This window comes from Electrophorus electricus, unplaced genomic scaffold (assembly GCF_041902795.1).
Source record: "Electrophorus electricus isolate QZ-2024a unplaced genomic scaffold, ASM4190279v1 Scaffold60, whole genome shotgun sequence".
In the NCBI taxonomy this organism is placed as follows: domain Eukaryota; kingdom Metazoa; phylum Chordata; class Actinopteri; order Gymnotiformes; family Gymnotidae; genus Electrophorus; species Electrophorus electricus.
In genome coordinates, this window is record NW_027658777.1 from 636,643 (window position 1) to 649,150 (window position 12,508).

The 12,508-nt window shown below is 40.4% G+C and overlaps 1 non-coding gene across 1 annotated transcript; it reads left to right on the forward strand.

The window, feature by feature from the left end:
- The first annotated feature begins 12,103 nt into the window (after positions 1-12,103).
- On the forward strand, positions 12,104-12,175 carry trnae-uuc (transfer RNA glutamic acid (anticodon UUC)). The gene has a single exon. It is a non-coding gene; the product is annotated as a tRNA-Glu (tRNA).
- The last annotated feature ends 333 nt before the right edge of the window (positions 12,176-12,508 follow it).

Sequence of the window (12,508 nt, forward strand, 5' to 3'; positions counted from 1 at the left end):
AATAACAAAATATATATCACAGTCCCTACAAAAAATGAAAGTAAAAAAGCAAACAAACAACAAAAAGGGGAAAATCATAAATGAAAATATCCCATTTACTAATGTCATGTTTGTAAGCAGCCCTGCTTTCCTGCTTCCTAAAATGGTGACATATTTTAGGTACTCAGGCCACTGGAAACAAAAATATACACAGCAGTTCTTCCACACATTTAGAGGAACCTGATTTTTTTGTTAGATAAATATGTGTCGGTTATGACCGTTAAAAAGACCTGAACAAAAAAAATGTTTGGATTTTTATTCGCTGTCACCTTTCATCACGGGCAACATAAAAATTCACACTACTACAATATCGCTAACATGTTACTGGCATGCGAATAAGACACCTGAGCACAGAGAGAAACCCAGTGTTATGAGTACAGTTGACATTGGAACTAGCTAGATAGCTCATATTAAGACACTTCTTTGGAGAACACGTGCTCAAGTGTTTTCCCCACAATCTATATGCACAATTTATTTGCCAACTGTGACCAGAGAGAGAACATAGCTCACAGCCTAGGACATGCTCACATAACATTACTCACAGCCTAGGACATGCATGGATTTTGATGAGGACTGCATATGCCTGGGATCAATTCAAACACGTCATGACGATGATATAAAACCTGATGAAACAAGCTTGACAAGCAGCAGTTCCGTTTTTCCGTGAAAGTATCAAGCACAGATGAAGACGTTTCTATGGTTATCTCGGTTTTAGAAATATTAGCCTATAGAGTTGGGCTTAGTACGTTAATAAAAGATGGAATTAAACATGCATAAATTACGGTGTCCTGGAAAACCCATCGTGCTGCAAATACACAAAGCATATTCATCAAAGTGGTAACACACTTTAGAAATGTGGTGCAAATTTAGAAAACGCATACAACTTCAGGAACAAATCCTGTCACAACACAACGGAAGTGCTGTTTCCGGAGGACACGGAAAGGGGTGGACTTCTATGAGATTAGCGTGAAGTCTATTGGAAGTACTGACAACTGAGTAAAAAGGGTTGTTTTTTTTTCCAGTTACCACGGTGTTATCAAGGGTAGGTGTGTGATACAGAATGGAAGACTGACCTATTCATGCTCTGCATTCTTGCATATTTATTTATACATAAGGCAGCCTTAAAAACATGGGATGGAAATCCCATTTAACAAAATATGCACTGTTTTACAGTCAGAGTGAAATAAGTAACATTCTCCTTTTAATATATATATTTTAAATGTTAAAATTCTTAACTATGTCAGTTAAGCTGCCAAAAATGCCCCTTTTGAAATTTGTATTTCTAATGTCACAAGAACACTTTATTGACCTATCTCTGCCTATTCAGCCTATAGAGGTTTAGCACACCCACTTAAATTGCCTTTCTCAGGCATTTCAGCTCTGAGTACCTTTTGAATGAAGCACAATACAGGGCAGTCAATCATAAAGGAGCTCATTTATCTTACATCCGTCTTAAAGGTGCAGTAGCAACAGGTGCCTGTTGAATTCCAAGCGATATCTATAGAGGTTGGAAATTGGTTGTGTAAAAAAAAAAAAAAAACAGGCTGAAAACGAGTCGTTTCCGCTCTGTGAATTGGGAGAAAGGGACAGTGTGTGGAAGCCCAACCCCAGTCATATAGGTTTGCTTCTAACAGTACCATTACCATCACCCACTCTGGTGCACTAGTTTGAGTGTATTAGAACTAGTAGCAATGCTGAAGCATTACATGTATCTATAACAAATATTCTGACCATGATGAAGTGATAGGTTTGTTAAGGCAAACTGTGTATGCAATACATGTTGCTTAGGTCACTTGCTCCAATTGTACACAACTCTAAAGCTACACAACTGTACATTAGTTAAAGTCTACACAGTGTCAGTGATGTGAAGTACAACTGAAAGTTCCCCTGTTGTATTCTTCCAACAATCAAGTTCTGCGTAAGTGGGGGCAAAATAATATGAGCTTCACATCAAAGAACATTTTAAACAAATGGACTGTATGTACATCTTTTTTCTAATGTTACAATTGGAGTCTAAAGTTATATCTCTTATCAGTGGAGGATGCACTTGCTCAAACCTTTTCTTTAGATTCCTTTTGTACACACTACAGACTGTGACCTCGAGATGCTTGAATGAATGTTGAACATTCACACTTGTGTATGAGTGCCGATTGTTAGCTAATGCATCATGATGAGCCTATCCTTTTTGAGTTACTTACTGAGATCATTCTCATAGCAAGTTCATTACACCTTGTGTACTCGATGTAGTGCGGTGAGCAGTTTCAATCTTAGTTACAATCTTAGTTATCAAAGACTCACTCCACCGACCAAAGCCTCTTCTCTTAGACAACATGACAAAACCATCGCAGCTTGAGAGCAAAAATCGAGCCTCGTAAGAGGTGTTATGTTCCATAGGCAGATTGACATCTTAATGCGATACACATGAACTCAATTTTCTTTGCATACATGTACATTGCACTTGTAATGTTTCTGATATTGCTTCTCTCCTGAATAGCTCAGTCAGTAGAGCATCAGACTTTTAATCTGTGGTCCCTGTTCAAGTGAAAATATTGTTCTTTGCCACTAAAGTGCGCTTGATAAGTTTCTTGAAATACCTCTAGATCAACCTAAGTCAAGGGACAGGACCCTGTTGCCTTGAGCCTTGCCGATTAAACTGACATTTCACATCCGTTTCCCCCAGCTGTGATGCTGTGCATTGGCTGTCATCCCAGGTTAGGCTAGCTAGTTCTGCTGGCAAGCTTGAAATATCAAAATCCTTCCTACTTAAAAAAAAAAAAAATCACTTCTGAGCCTATCCTTTTTGAGTTAATTACTGAGATCATTCTCACAGCAAGTTCATTAGACCTTGTTCACTCATTGTAGTTCGGTGAGCAATTTCTATATTGGATGAGAGAAGGAGCAGACTTGTTCAAGTCACAGAATCCATTCACACTCAAACAACAGGAGCTTGTCAGTGGAGGGTGTACTTGCTCACACCTTTCTTTTCAATTCCTGTTGCATAAGGGAATAAGGGACAAGGGAAGTCATTTTGGAACAAACCTGTGAGGCAACTGTCTTTGAGGCAAAGTGTCTGTATCCAGGGAAGAACATGTGCATGTTCAAGTGCTTGCCCTGTACTTCATTCTCTGAAGTTTACTGAGAAAGACCTGACAGCAGTTGAACACGTTTGGTTGTTGTCTGCTACCTTGTCTCTGTCTCTCTCTGTGTTCGCATGATAGGCACCACTGCATGCCATGCACCAGGCCTCCTTTCTTGTGAGGCTGTCCCTCATGACATCTATGGAGTGCATAATTGAAGACTAAGTGAAAGGATTCCCTTAAGATCTGAATACCTTTGGTTGTTGTCGTACATCGTCTCTGTCTCTCTCTCTCTATGTGTTAAATGCAGACTGCTCAGGTCATGGTGTTGACAGCTTCTAGTATTTTCACTAGATCCAAAGCAGTGTCAAACCTGTTTTTACATTTAAATGTTTTCACTTGGTTTTACATTTTAATGTTAACAAAATAAGAAACAATACACATTATAAATGTTAGATAGCTACATATTTGTACTTCTTGTACAAACTAAGAAAATAATAGAACACTAATTTAGTTATGTGACATATTGACACCTGAGCAAGACATGGGTGAGGGATAAAAAGGCAGGATATTAGTCACACAAAGCACTGCCAAAAAGTTTTAAAAACACAGATGTGGGGAAGCTCATGAAGACAGGCTCAGCTTTAGTCCACAGTATGCTAAATGGGAAACACTGGAGGATGGTACATGAGGGGTTTAAATAGGGAGAGAGTTAATTAGAAGCAGGTGATCGTGATGGTTGATAAGTGTGTGATTGTGAACCGAGCAGTGGTCGTGGTAGGTGATTTGTGCGGATATGTGTGTACGTGTCTGTGTGTGCGTTCCTGGTTGGGTGCGGACCAGAACCTGACAACTTGTTTCCACTTGATATCAGAATTAGTTGAAGAGAATAGCTGGTCCTGTCCTTTATTGCAACTTAAATATAAACATGCTTTTGAGGGACCCTCTGGAGAATGTCTGAGGGGTACACAAGAGTTTAATTCTTATAAACTTTTTCAAGGGCAATTATGTAAACAACCCTCCTTTTTTTCCATATTGTTCTTTGAAGTTTCCACCATTATGCTCAAATTACACATGACATTATAAAAGCTAGTCACCTATGAACCTGCGGGCTTATATAGAAGGGAAAATAAACTATGGACTATTTGTGCTCTGCATTCTTGCGTATTTATTTATGCTAGGCTGTACATAATGCAGCCTTAAAAACATAGGATAAAAATCCCCATGTAACACAATTCAGGTTCTGTCTAAATACATGGCTAGCTAGCTAGTTATTTTACAATCCCATTTAGAACATATATCGTCGTGAATGTCCTGAACAAAACACGCTGTACCTAATCCCCATAAATGACATATCTCTCACTGAATAAAAACTTGTATGCTTCAACAGTATACAGTGGTAGAAATGGCGATCACCTTTAAAAGGATTTCTTACTGTAGGCCTATTATAAACAACATGGAGGAAATTAAAATAAAAATACTTGAGTCAGGTGTCTGTTGAATTCCGAGCGATATATATATAGAGGTTGGAAATTGGTTGTCTAAAAATGAATTGTGATTGTTAAGTCACATAGATGTAAGTGGACATGAAGGGAAAAAATAGTGTGGGTGCCAAGTATGGTGATTGTATTTTTAAAGTTGTAGGAAATGTTACATTCAGAATGTTTGTGAGACAAAAAAAAAAAAAGATATAATTACTATCCATGGTATAATTGACTGTGTTGCAGACAACATAGGCAGGGATTAGACTGAAAAATGTCAGAGTATTTTTAATGCTCTTTATTGCTGTCATCAGAGGTTATGCAGCCATATCCTCCCGAGCAAGTACGGCTTCTAATCCTAACAGTTTGGCCGCCTGCAGACACAAATACCGTGTTGAGCAATATTTAATTACATCTACTTGAAATGCATATTTAATTGCATTGTTAGTATTTATGGAAAACAAGTGTTAGGATTGCTCTGCTCCATTGCAGACTTTCTCACTCTAGCAACTGTGGATTCCATCTCCTCAATCAGTTGGCCCATATCATGTTGACAGGAACCATATTCCATCTTTATAAAAGAATTCAATTTCACCTCCAACTATGAAGAGAAACAGTGTTAAGCAATATTTAATTACATCTACTTGAAATGCATAGTTCATAGCATTGTGAGAATTTATGGAAAACAAGCGTTAGGATTGCTCTGCTCCACTGCAGACTTTCTCACTTTAGCAAACACGGCTTCCAGGTCCTCAATGCATTTATCCCTCTCACTGACATTCATATCTTTAGGTTCCACCTGTACATATGAGTAGAAATATTGTTGAACAGTATTTAAATACATTTAATTGAAATATGACTTTAATTACATTTTGATACATTTGTAATTTATAATTTGTATTGGACTGGAAAGGAAACAAATACAATTTTTATCGCATAGCCGTAATCACATAGCCTGCAGGCCTAATGATGTAAAAATGTGCCCCCAAACATCAAATGTTCAGCAGAAATAACAGGACCTGACACACTAAGGTACCGTAGACCCATTCAAATTGTACTATTGGAATAATAAATTCCAATGCATTCAGTCATTTTAGCTAGTGTTGATTTTGATTCTTGCCACAATTATACTAATAATCAGTGTTACAACTCAGCATGCAAAGTCACCGAACAGTCGACTGTTAATTCTATAGTAAGGAGAATGTAAAACAAACAAACAAAAAACCCACCAACAGTATTTTTTTTTCCTGTAACTGACAAAGATTGCATATGCTAAATGTATGTGTCCTAAATATATTCTAAATACATTTACATTAGTGTTTTTAATTAATTTCTCGAACATTTGTTGAAATGCATTTGTAATTTATATTCAGAGATATTTCAGTGTACTTAAGTACAAGCATTCAATTAGCATCACTGTTCACCATAGCTGTTTTTCCATTTTTTGTGGCTTTTGTCCATTGCCACAGTATGGCTTTAAATCATTTGTCTTGGTTCTACTTTACTTACTATGGCTGATTGAGTTCTCTCAGTAGAGAAGTCCTTCTTGATTAAATTCTTTGTTCTAGTATCTGTTTAAAAAGTAACAGAAAATGTCTTATTAGCGTTGTATAGATACTTAGAACACTTCTACGTAGATCTCTCTCTCTCAGACAAACACACACACACACACAGTTCATCCAAGAAGTCATCCTCTATTCTGGCAGGGATCTGGGCTCGTGTTTTTTCGTTTTTCTTTTTCCCATATTTACCAAATATCCCGTGCTTTTCCTTTTCATATTTCTCAGTAGGAACATGTTCCTTGCGTCTTGGATTGCAATTGTAACTACCGCACTGACCCATAATAAATTTAGTGTACCCGTTATCTGTGATCTGAAGTCTAAAAATGGGTCACAGAAATTGTTCATTTGAAAAATCTGTTCTTTGACTACATCATAATCGCTTAATTGATGCGGCTGCATGATGACATCACACGCCACCCACTGAAATAAAAGCTGAGGATGTCATTGCAGAGGTAGGAGGAGCCAGAGTAGAATATTACAGAATATTACATTGCTTGAATAGTGGCTCTGTCTGCCCTGGGGGTATTATTGAAACCCAAAGGCTGAAAGGATGGGGAGGGAGAGAGAGAGAGAGAGAGCGAGCGAGCGACCATGTGTGAACATATTCTTGTCACGGTATGCCCCCCCCCCCCCCAAAGGTCTCCCCGTGTGTGTTTGCTTGTGTGTGTGTGTGTGTGTGTGTGTTCATCCGTGTGGCCATGCTCCCTTGTGTTTCACGGCTGCCCTTCATTGTGTTGTTATTGTTTGCGTATATAAGTCCTTTGTGTAAACGTTAACGTACTTTTGACCTGCTGAGAGTTAGCCTGATTTGACTTAGCCTGTTCCTAACCTTTGTTTAGTATGTTGCATAAAAGCTCATGGAAATATTTCAGATGTAACATACATGTAACTGACCTAGTAGAGCAAAATTACAGAATTGTAAGGAGGAAGTGACGTTCTTGGGGCATATCATTAAAGGGGGAAATACACACAAGCTGTCTCAAAACCGAGCACAAGCCATAATTTCGCTACCTAAACCATAGTGGCATACTCCCCTCTTACTGTTTTAGTCCCACACGCATTACACCGAATACTGCAGGACCAAAGAGTGTCACATTTATCAGCCCAGTGGTAGCTGAGATACCACACCACCCTCTTAGATATGCCTAATATAACTGTCAAAAGGTGTATAACACTGAACCCAGCTACACTCCTTCCTACGGAGGAGGATGGAGATCCACAAGACTGCACAGCAGTCTTAGCTGAAGTATATATACCGCGGGTTGATCTCTTTGAAGAAGCCATAAGTAACCCAGACCTATGCCTCTATGTGGATGGGTCAGCATGCAGGGACGACACAGGGGTCAATAGGGAAGCATACGCGGTAGTAACAGATCATGAAATATTTAAAACAAAAGTATTACCATCCTCCTATTCAGCGCAGGCTGCTGAACTAGTAGCACTGATGGAAGCATGCAAACTAGCTGCAGACAAAACTGTTAATGATTTTGGAGCCATATGGAAACATAGGCAATTCCTGACAAGCTCGGGTAAATATATTAGACATCACCATCTTGCTAGAAGCCATTTTGCTGCCAAAGACAATTGCAGTTGTTAAGTGTGCAGCTCACAGGACTACAGAAGACCAAATCAGCAAGGGGAATAATTTTGCAGATAGAGTAGCAAAGGCAGCTGCAACTAAAACCGCTGTGCAAGCAATACAGGAAACCGCTGCTACCCCGCAGGCCACATTACGGGAAATTCAGTCAGGGGCTCCCGCCACTGAAGGCACCAGGTGGAGACAACTAGAACCTCCTGTTAACAACCCACACTGCTGTCAAAATAGAAGGACGAGGAACCTGGGTACATCACACACACCGTAAGAAGGCTCCGACACCAGCCCCAACTCCAAGCAGCAGCACCCAAACAGACTAGGTCGGAACTGTGTTGAGTAGGGTGTTAAAGGCAAGGCCTACCCTTTCGACACTCGGAACTGTCAAGAGACGGTAGAGAAAATCAGACACAGCTAACACAGTCAGAACATAGACTGAATATTAATATGGATGAAGAATCCCATGACTTATGAGAAGACTTGTTACCATTTCAGGGTCCCAACGCCACTGAAGCAGAATGATTAGCAGCTAAATGCCAACAAAATACAGCGTGTATGTCAGCCATTGTGCATGCCCAACATATCGAGCAAGAGTACCTGGTGTGCCAGCACACCAGTGTTCCAAGGACTGTAATCCCTCTGAAAAACGCAGATGTAGGAGAAGTGAATATGACAATCTCTATGTGCCAGGTTATTAACCAGACCTCAAACTGTCCCAGTCCCACTAACCCCGCACCACCGAAAATGATGCTGCATGTGGCAGCTAGTAAGGGTGAGATATTTGTATAGCAGATGAAGCAGCAGGTGCCGGAAGTCTGGTCCAGATGCATCGATTATGTGCAGGTGCACAGCAATGGCACTTGCAGTGACTCCAATAGCAGTTCCCTGTGGAATTGCTCCATGACAACCCTGCAGGGGTATTGGAATGTAATGTGGGTCGGTGGTTCGGTGGCCTATGGTGAATTGCCACAGAACTGGACTGGTTGTTGTTATCCAGCTGTAGTGCGCCCAAGGACGCAGGGTGAGGAGAGACATAACCAGCACAGACTATTGTGGTAGAATTCTGAGGGACCCATGGACCACTCCGGGTGAAACCATTGGTTGGTCCCTTTTCCTGGGCGGTGGCACAGTAGCAGCCCTGCAAAAGATGGCTTAGCTTATCAGTTACTGCAAATAGTTAATGACACCTTAGCAGCAATAGGTGCCTTAAAGATAGAACAACAAGTGATAAGGGCAGCAGTGCTTCAACATAGAATGGTACTAAATCTCCTAACCATGAAGGAAGGAGGAGTGTGCAAAATGATTAACACTTCCTGCTGTTTTTACATTCCAGATCTCAGCGCTAATATTACTGATTATATGAATCTTATGTGATCTGCCTTCACTCCGCAGCCTACAGTTCCAGTAGCGGCTGTAGCGTTGCCCATTCTGCTACTCATTCTTCTTCTTTTTCTTCTTCTTCTGTGTTTACCTCCTTTTTTGTCATTGCGTGTCAGACGTCTTTCTAGTGTGTTCACCATGCCAGCGCTCAGCGGCCATGCCAATGACCAACCCCAGCTCTTTGAAGACATTCTGCTCCCCAAGATGGGCGGTGCTGGTGATCCACATGAAGACATCGTAGTGCTATTTGCTGAATAAAAGTGTGATAATGTGTGATATAAAATAAAGGGGGGAAATGTTGTGGAAATTTACTTTGCTTTATTTTACTTTGCTTTATGTTTCTATAGTCACAGCATAACAGTCTGCAGATAAGCATGTGAGTCAGGTACACCAGCTGCTCACATACCATTCTAACCATAGAGATAGAAGAAGCCTTCAGCGCTCAGGCTAACCAAAACATGAATTAGCCGATACTCTGTAGGAGTCGTTTTTCTTTTTTTTCTCTTTCTTCTGTTCTCTGTATAAGGGGAGGGGGACCGTACTGCGCGTCAGTGCTTTTACTCTGTTATACAGGGGACAGAACTCAATAAACTTTTACTCTTTACTACTCAATGCATAAAGCTGTCTGTGTTTGATGTGCTCTCATTTTCCCACCACATCCATTTAGCAGTACTGAATAACCGAAATGGCTTAAAACAGCTGAGGGGATGTTTGAAACTGAGTGATAAGATGTTCAGCAATTTATATATGATAATACAAGGCAGTAAATTAAATTGGGCTGAACTGGACAATAGTACCTGGCATGAAAAGTATGTCGTAGAGAGTAACAAAAAACTCAACCTCTCACCTCGCGCTCTGAAATGTCTCCGTCACTGTCTGTAGTGTCCTCTAGGATACTGCTGCCCTCACTAAAGTGTGTCACCCTGACCGGGTCAAACATCTCTTGAACATAATGGAAAATCAGCTTCAAGTGCTGCACTGAGCAAGAGTGCACTGTAAATGGCCAGATATAAATGGCAATGTCAGTAGTAAATTTATATATGCAGTCATGGAACAGGACCTAGCTGTAGAGCACAGCTTTAAGGTGCATATTATGATGTGCTCTTACCAATCATCCTCCCGGCTGTGTTTTGCTCTTTTGGCCAAATGTTTCTCTTCCAAAGCAGACAGACCAGACTTGCTGCATATTACTCCGTGCACTATAAATAAACCACATGTATAATGTCTTGTAAACAATGGAACAAGGGAAATTTGAATTGTGACTACTCTGTTAAAGGGGCGGATAAGGCAACCCACCCAAACCCCCCGAAAGCTGTTCTGTTATCTCTAAACATTAACATTAAATATTCACATCATAACTCGACCCCGTGCAGTAGGGCAAACTCACTCGCATGGGGGAAAGGATTACAGACTACCTGTACTGCTGCCGCAACTCTGCGGCCATTCCAACAACATCCACATACATTCCAGCAACATCCTATTATAGGACACAGTGGGCTTAAATACACCCATTTAATAGCATGTTGGACCTTCTTTGGCCTCCAGAACTGCAGCAATTCTTTCTGGCATAGTTTCCACTATGTGCTGAAAATACTCTGCAGGAATCTTGGTCCAATCTTCATAGGATATTTTCTCTGAAATTACATGGAGGGACTGACATGTTCTAAACTGCCTGTTATACTCTTACAGCCGCTTTGAAATACAAAAAAAACATATTTATCTTCCACTCCACTCAAGGATGGCCACACTTGGAATTTCCCTTGGCACATTTAAAACATTGTGTGAGCCAGATAGCTTCTGTTTTCAACCTTCCAATGCTCTGAGTATTAGTGTTCTATGCATATGAGATGCTTCAACACGTCCATGCGTGTTGTAAAGAAACACAGTGTAAGCAGTATTAATGAAAGTGCATCTCTACCTCAAACTCACCAGTGTAACAATTATAGTTTGTGAAATCTAATTTTAAATGGCGATCAGCCTTCTTAACAAATAAGCAGAACTCACCTTGTTAAGTGTTTGTGTTTGTTTGTTTGTGTGTGTGTGTGTGTGTGTGTGTGTAGTTTTAAGCATAGCAAGGCACTTCAGGGTTGCCAGGTGGAGCCTTCCTGAAGACCCTGATACTGAAACAGCATTAAAAGCTGCAATGGCACTGTAGTTGTATTTATCTGCACTAATACAGCTTTGAACTATTGCACTCTTACATACAGTAAGTTTCTATGTACCGGTGTACATTTCTGTGTACCTTTAGTAACTAAAGGGATTCTATTCTAATATTACAAGTGCTAGAAGTGCTGAAACTCAAAACAGTGAAGAAACCAGTGGAGCTTAATGACTGGTCAGATGAAGAGAGTGAAGTGAGGAGTTTCCTTCAGTGTCTGCCATGTCCCAGCTGAGGTGAGTGTGAAGCTTTTATTGGTACTATAGGAGTTGTGTTTAACTTTGAAACTGATGGTGTCACAGCCATTTGTGGCCGAGAGTCTAGAAGAGCATAATTGGCTGTACTCTTAGGGAGAGAGGGAGTGGCATACGCTCTCTCCCCTGTCAATTACAGAGACACCGTGCAATCAAGGGCGTCTATAAGTTCACGCGTCAGAAGGGGGAGGAAAAGACTATTTTCTGAGTACTTAGAATAACATTCCGTATTTTTTGGAGAACATTTTCTAGAGTGTTTTCATGTAGAGAGAGAAATGAGTGGCTAAATTGTCAGAAACATTAAGGAGACAAATGGGGAATATATAACAGCTCTTTCCATGTGTTAGTGACACCAGCGTTCCCTCTTTTCCCAGATGGTAAAAAAGAGCCCTGACTCTTGCAAACTTCATTTTTTTGTAGAACAAAGAGAAAGATGAATAACTCGCTTTATGGCCTTTTTCCACTCATGCATACCAAGTCCAGTATGCATCCAAACATTGTCAGAATAGTAGGAGTGCAGACTTTGAAAAATGGTCTTCTCATGTAAATTCAGCAGCTTTGTCCCTGGTTGTCTAGTGGTTAGGATTCGGCGCTTTCACCCCCGCGGCCCGGGTTCGATTCCCGGTCAGGGAAAAACCTCTTTTTATGCTCATATAAAACGACAGATTCTGCATTAAAACATAAAGTTTGTGTGAGTTGGAGTTGAGCCGACAGCCAAAGGATGACAGTTTTAACTTCTACTCTACCAACTGAGTTATTGAAAGCGACATGCAAGTAATCCCACATGTCCAAACACCAGTATGTTGGCAAGAAACACAGCCAGTTTTGGATGTTTCAATTGTTAAGTTCATTTGACACAAAGAAGAAAGATCGCATTGTATAAGTTGTTCAGCTACAAACAGATATATCTTTTGATGACATTTGGAATCATACTGGACTTTGTGTACATGAATGGAGAAAGGCCAT